The following is a 6,235-nucleotide window of genomic DNA, read 5'->3' as shown; positions in this document are numbered from 1 at the left end:
TATTTAAACATCCAGCAATTATTTAGTCACGTCAGCAGCCACCTGACATGGCTTCAGCCCAGCTTTCATTTTTCACCCGAGCTCTCTTTTTTGGTCTGTGCCAACTCCTGAGTGAAATAGCTGGCTCTTTAGTTTCTGAATGCTACACTGTGTTCACCACTTTGTTACTGTCTGTGTCTGCTTGCCACTTAGTCCTGGACAGGTAGTCTACAGTGGGGGGTTTTGTTTTTTTGATGAAAACAGCACCTTGCTATGGTCCCAAATTACCTTACAAGAGAAGTGAGAGCCAAACAGAGCTGTACGGTGGCTGTCTGGACAGCTAAACAACAAGCTAAAACTGTTTAGGAAGCTCAGTAAAGCTGAGTGGGAGTGTCAGGTTTGTGTGTTAACTCTCTGGGTTCAACAAATCTGACCCTGTTAACACCAACACTGGTTTTATATTGTCACTTGATACATCATTATAAAAATTAGAGCTTCTTTAAGCAGGTTCAATGACTGAATTAAGGAAGCCTGGCATTGATCTCGGTGTTCATTAGTCATTTGTTGGATCCGTCTACACAGAGAACCTTTCAGTACCTGGCAGCTTTGAACTGACTAATCTTAAAGCAAACGTCTTTTAGTCTCTGCTGAGGTTTAGACAAAGGTACTTTGGTTTAAGAGAAGTGTTAATGCAGTATTCATGAAGCACATTTCATAGGAAATAATTCTATGTTTTGCAGGTGGTTTCAAAAGGACTGCTTGGAGCATGAATCATCATCATTATTACAGTTTTTGCTCGTTGCTTGAACACTACAAACCCATGCTTAGACTAAAGTAACACAACTTGAAGCTTTTGTTACCATACCCCAAACACATGTACCCATACCTTAAACAAAAGTGCTGCTTTGCACTCTGGTTGCAATTATGCAACACACTTACTCCTTTATGCAACACACATGGTCCTGCATACTACACTCTATTTCATACATAAGACACTTCGTTCAAAAATGAAATTTCAGGGTGCCATTTGGAAAACACATGTATCCAAAATACAAAACACATCGGGTAATTGCAACCACTCAAATATACACCTGAAGGCACTTACTTGCAAAACTGAACACCAATTAGCCAACCACAAAAAGCCCTCAGTTTAGCCAATTCAAGAACTTTGCAAGCATGGATGGAGGGAGAGCAAGAGGAAGAGGAGGAGGAGGTCAAAGAGGCCATGCACGGACCCATATTTCTGATGATATAAGAGCAACTTTGGTGGACCATGTCATCAACCACGGCCTGACTATGAGGGAAGCTGGGCAGAGAGTCCACCCACATCTAAGCCGCTTCACAGTGGCATCTGTAATAAGAAAATTCCGACTAGAAAACAGGTATGTCTTCATCTCACTGCCTTCTACTCTACTCAGATGGTTTTCATAGTACTGTTCTACAGTTACCATATCAAGTGTACAGGGTATTGCAGGGTGCTAATGCTCCTTTTGCAGCCAAAGTGGTAGTTTCTGTGAAACATACCATGATTACTTATATTGAAGTACAGTGTTGTACAGTGGATGATACAGTATATACAGTGAAGTACTGTAAGAAAAATAAGCAAACCGATGACAATATGTGGTTGTATTTCTCTAGAATGACTCGAAGACCTTCTGGGGGAGGACGCCAACGCCTGTTCACACAACGGCAGGAACTTGCTGTTGTGGACCTAGTGAGGGCAGACAATGCCATCCGTCTCCACCAGCTACGACGGAAAATACTTGCAGACAGGCAAGTGTTCAGCAACATAGACCATGTGAGCATCACCACCATCAGACGCATCTTGGGTAAACACAGCATCACCATGAAGCAGCTCTACAGAGTCCCATTCGAGAGGAACAGTGACAGGGTCAAAGGACTTCGAGCTGAATATGTACGGGTACGTGTAACTGTCCCTTACATTTACAATAGAGTATTGGTGAAGTCCAGTAGCAGCTGAATATGTACCATATCAGTACCACATGGATCCATTCTGAGAGCTACACAGGTACCTGTGTGATGGGGTGAGGGTGCTGTATGTGTAGCACTGTAGTACAGTGATATGTTCCCCTTTTTTTCAGAGAATCTTGGCCATGGATGGAGCTGCACAGCCTCATGAATACATTTTCATTGATGAAGCTGGATTCGACCTGAGCAAAACAAGACGACGGGGTCGTAATGTAATTGGCCAAAGGGCAATTGTGCACGTCCCAGGGCAGCGCGGGGGAAACATCACATTATGTGCCGCCATATGCCTTCGAGGGCTTCTGCACCATCATGCAATACTGGGTCCATACAATAGCCAACACATACTCACATTTCTAGATGCTCTCCATGATATAGTTGTACAGAACAGACCAGATCAGCCCAGGTTTGTGGTGATATGGGATAATGTCAGTTTCCATCGGGCTGCTCTGGTCCAGGCCTGGTTCTCCAACCAAAGTCAACTTGAAGTGGTATACTTGCCCCCTTACTCACCATTTTTAAACCCTATAGAGGAATTTTTTTCGGCTTGGAGATGGCGAGTATATGACCGCCAACCACATGCCTGCATGCCTCTTCTGCAGGCAATGGAACAGGCCTGCGGCGACATTCAGGTGACAGCAATCCATGGATGGTTTTGACATGGAAGAGGATATTTTCCCCGGTGCCCAGCGGGAGAAGACATTGCTTGCGATGTTGATGAGGTCCTGTGGCCAGACCCCAACAGACGGCGGGATCCATGAGCCCACGTATGCACAATTGTCATGATTTTTTGTTTACAGTATAGTGTTTTTTCTATTACTGTATTATGGGGTTTTTTTTGTTTTGGTTTTTTTTGCTTTATCTGAATTCATGGTACTGCAATGTACAATATTGAGTAGGTCTATTTGCTTTTTTGGTTGTTTGCAAATGTGTCTCCTGAAAATATGCCTTCTGAATGAACAATGGAAATCAAAGACTGCAGTGCTTTATATAAAGTAGACTAGTGTGTTCCTCCTGCTCTGTAAGTGTTTGCATATGATGCAAGTATGTGTCATTTTGTCAACAGAGTTACATTTTGACAAAGGAATGTTAGGTTTTGATAGCAGAGTTTAGGTTTTGAGAGTAGAGTTTCAATTTGGTGCAGATGTGAATGGTATATTTCCCAGTGTTGTGTCATGTTTACTTGTGTTTAGGGTTTTGGCACAATGAGCAAAGTTTTGCAAAATGTGTTCAGGCAACGGGCAAAAACTGTAATTCACAAGAAGCATTCTAAAAGAAAACAATTGTTTGAGATCCACCCAGCAGTCTTCTCAAAGTACCTACTTCATAGACAAAAGGCCTGTGAAGAACTGTTGACCTTTGCAAGTCTTATCTGATCAGCAGAAAGTAAAAGACCAAGGATCTTTGGACTGCATTGCATTGATGTGTATTCTGTGAGTTTCTACATGAACATTTCTTTTGTGTGTGTGTGTGTGTGTGTGTGTGTGTGTGTGTGTGTGTGTGTGTGTGTGTGTGTGTGTGTGCGCGTGCGTGCGTGCGTGCGTGCGTGCGTGCGTGTGTGTGTGTGTGCGGGCGGGCTATTGAAGTCAACTCTGTGTTCTCTCCCTGGTGCTTCCTGGGCCTCAGCCAAAGCCAGGGCTCTGTAATACAAGATAAAGCTCGTCTGTTACCAAGACAGGAGGAAATGGAGCTTGGCTCTTTGGAGAAGGCCACTCACAACTGTATTTACATCATCGTGGAGAAGCGCTCGGCCACACTAAACCCGCGTGTGTGCTCATCAGTGAAGTGTCGTGTCTGCACAGAGAGAGCCGTGGTTTGTTTAGAGAGCTCTCCCTATAGGCATAAACAAAAAAAGAGGGTCTGCCTTTTAATTGCAGAGGTAATTTATCGCCTGACTTGCTAATTAAATTGCATCTTCAACCAGCCAGCCTAACACGTAACTGCACAAAGCCTTGAGCGAGGCGTGGAGTGAAAGATTTTGCTGCAGGCAAGAGGAGACAGGGGAAAGAAAGAAGAGGGGATGATGCGAAGAAAGGTTGAGAAAGAGACAAAAGTGAGCCTGGTAGTGAGGTCAAAGAAATGGAGAGGGAAAAGAGAAAGAGATTAAAGCGGGGAAGAAACACATGCCCAGCCACACAGTGTTACTGATCCCACCCCTGTTGTAATGCCACAAGTTACAGAAGTCGAGTGTTCTCATGCACATGTAACATCCAATTAGTTTAACTGAAGTCATGTTCTCTGAAAAGAACTGAAACTGACTTTAGGTCAGACATTTCTGTGTGCATCTTTTATTTTTCTGATTTTAAGGTTTGTGTGCTCAAATGCCTTGCAAAGAATATGCATTTTTGGCAACACTTTATGACACAGCCGACAGCTAAGGACACAATTCACCTACAATAAAATGTAATTTATTTAAAATTATTATTTAATTATATTTACATATAAATACTCCAAGGTAGGCACAGTAGAATAAGGGGGTAACAACCCAGACTTTTACAGGAAACAAAGAAATATTTACACTTTAAGTGAATTTAAGCAGTCTGTAAGTCATTTTAAGTAGTGCACATAGTAGCACTAGTAGTAACTAAGTGTTGCATAACGTCAGATATTTTAAAAGAAATTAGAGAAATTAAGTCATTTTAAGTACTATAAAAATCATTTTAATTGCTGCATAATTTCATGGTCATTTTTGCATGGTAAGTACACAGTGCGGGCTATATTGTGGAGTAGCTTAACTTTGTCTACGTCATTTTAAGGTCACTTATGCCTGGGCATTTTGATGGTATTTATCATACTTGTTATTAATCTCTGGCTCTCTTCCACAGCATGTCTTTTATCCTGTCTTCCTTCTCTCACCCTAACCGGTCGCGGCAGATGGCCGCCCCTCCCTGAGCCTGGTTCTGCTGTTAAAAAGTTTTTGTTTCCCACTGTCGCCGAAATGAATCTTTGGTAAAATTAAAAAAAAATTGGGCACTTGAATAATAAAACATCCAACATGTACATCAAAAAAAAAAAAGATGTGTGAAAGATCCACAGCAGACCCAACTACATTTCAATGCTTTTCAGCACACTTTGCTTGGTTGCTGTTCTCACACTCACGGCTGCAGCTTTTAAGCTCGCAGTCACACACACTAACAGCAACAACTACAGCAGGACCCAGTACAGACTTTAAGCCGGCGAGGCATGATAGCAGATGCCCCTCAGGTGGTTCTGCCTCCCCTGCAGCAGCATCGCAGACCACACCCCGCCACAAGATGCAAAAAGGCAAGATTAATCCACCTGATTACTTCATATGTCTCACACCCCAAAAAGGATACTTACAAAGTATGATGGGGAAATGTTGTTTGTTCTTCTCCAAAATTACATGCACATGCTTATTACTTACAATACTTAAATTTACTTACGGCTTGATTATTTCTTTGTTTCCTGTAAACACTTGACTTGTCAGCCCCGTATGCTAGTATTCTAGCTTACTTTGAGTATTACAGTTTTTGCCCGTTGCTTGAACACCATGAACCCATGCCTAGACTAAAGTAACACAAGTTGAAGCTTTTGTTACCATACCTCAAACACATGTACCCCTACCTTAAACAAAAGCGCTGCTTTGCACCCCAGTTCCAATTATGCAACACACCTACTCCTTTATGCAACACACATGGTCCTGCATGCTACACTCCATTTCATACATAAGACTCTTCGCTCACAAAATGAAATTTCAGGGTGCCATTCGGAAAACACATGTATCCAAAATACAAAACACATCGGGTAATTGCAACCACTCAAATACACACCTGAAGGCACTTACTTGCAAAACCGAACACCAATTAGCCAACCACAAAAAGCCCTCAGTTTAGCCAATTCAAGAACTTTGCAAGCATGGATGGAGGGAGAGCAAGAGGAAGAGGAAGAGGTAGAAGAGGAGGAGGAGGAGGGGGCCGAAGAGGCCATGCACGGACCCATATTTCTGATGAAATAAGAGCAACTTTGGTGGACCATGTCATCAACCATGGCCTGACTATGAGGGAAGCTGGGCAGAGAGTCCACCCACATCTAAGCCGCTTCACAGTGGCATCTGTAATACGAACATTCCGACTAGAAAACAGGTATGTCTTCACCTCCATACCTTCTGCTCTACTCAGATGGTTTTATAGCACTGTTCTACAGTATATCACATTACCATATCAAGTGTACGGGGTGCTAATGCTCCTTTTGCAGCCATAGTGGCTGATTCCTTATATTGAAGTACAGTGGATGATACAGTATATACAGT

At 42.7% G+C, this 6,235-nt stretch overlaps 1 pseudogene; it reads left to right on the top strand.

Moving 5' to 3' along the window:
- The first annotated feature begins 1,428 nt into the window (after positions 1-1,428).
- Positions 1,429-3,211, top strand: LOC146570051 (uncharacterized; annotated as a pseudogene).
- Positions 3,212-6,235: the final 3,024 nt, after the last annotated feature.

The sequence above is a fragment of the Mchenga conophoros genome, linkage group LG7 (genome assembly GCF_057382185.1).
Source record: "Mchenga conophoros isolate Kocher_MC1m ecotype Shallow Benthic linkage group LG7, M_conophoros_male_GT1.1, whole genome shotgun sequence".
Taxonomy (NCBI): Eukaryota; Metazoa; Chordata; class Actinopteri; order Cichliformes; family Cichlidae; genus Mchenga; species Mchenga conophoros.
The sequence above is the reverse complement of the archived record's forward strand: the minus strand, read 5'-3'. Positions and strand labels throughout refer to the sequence as shown.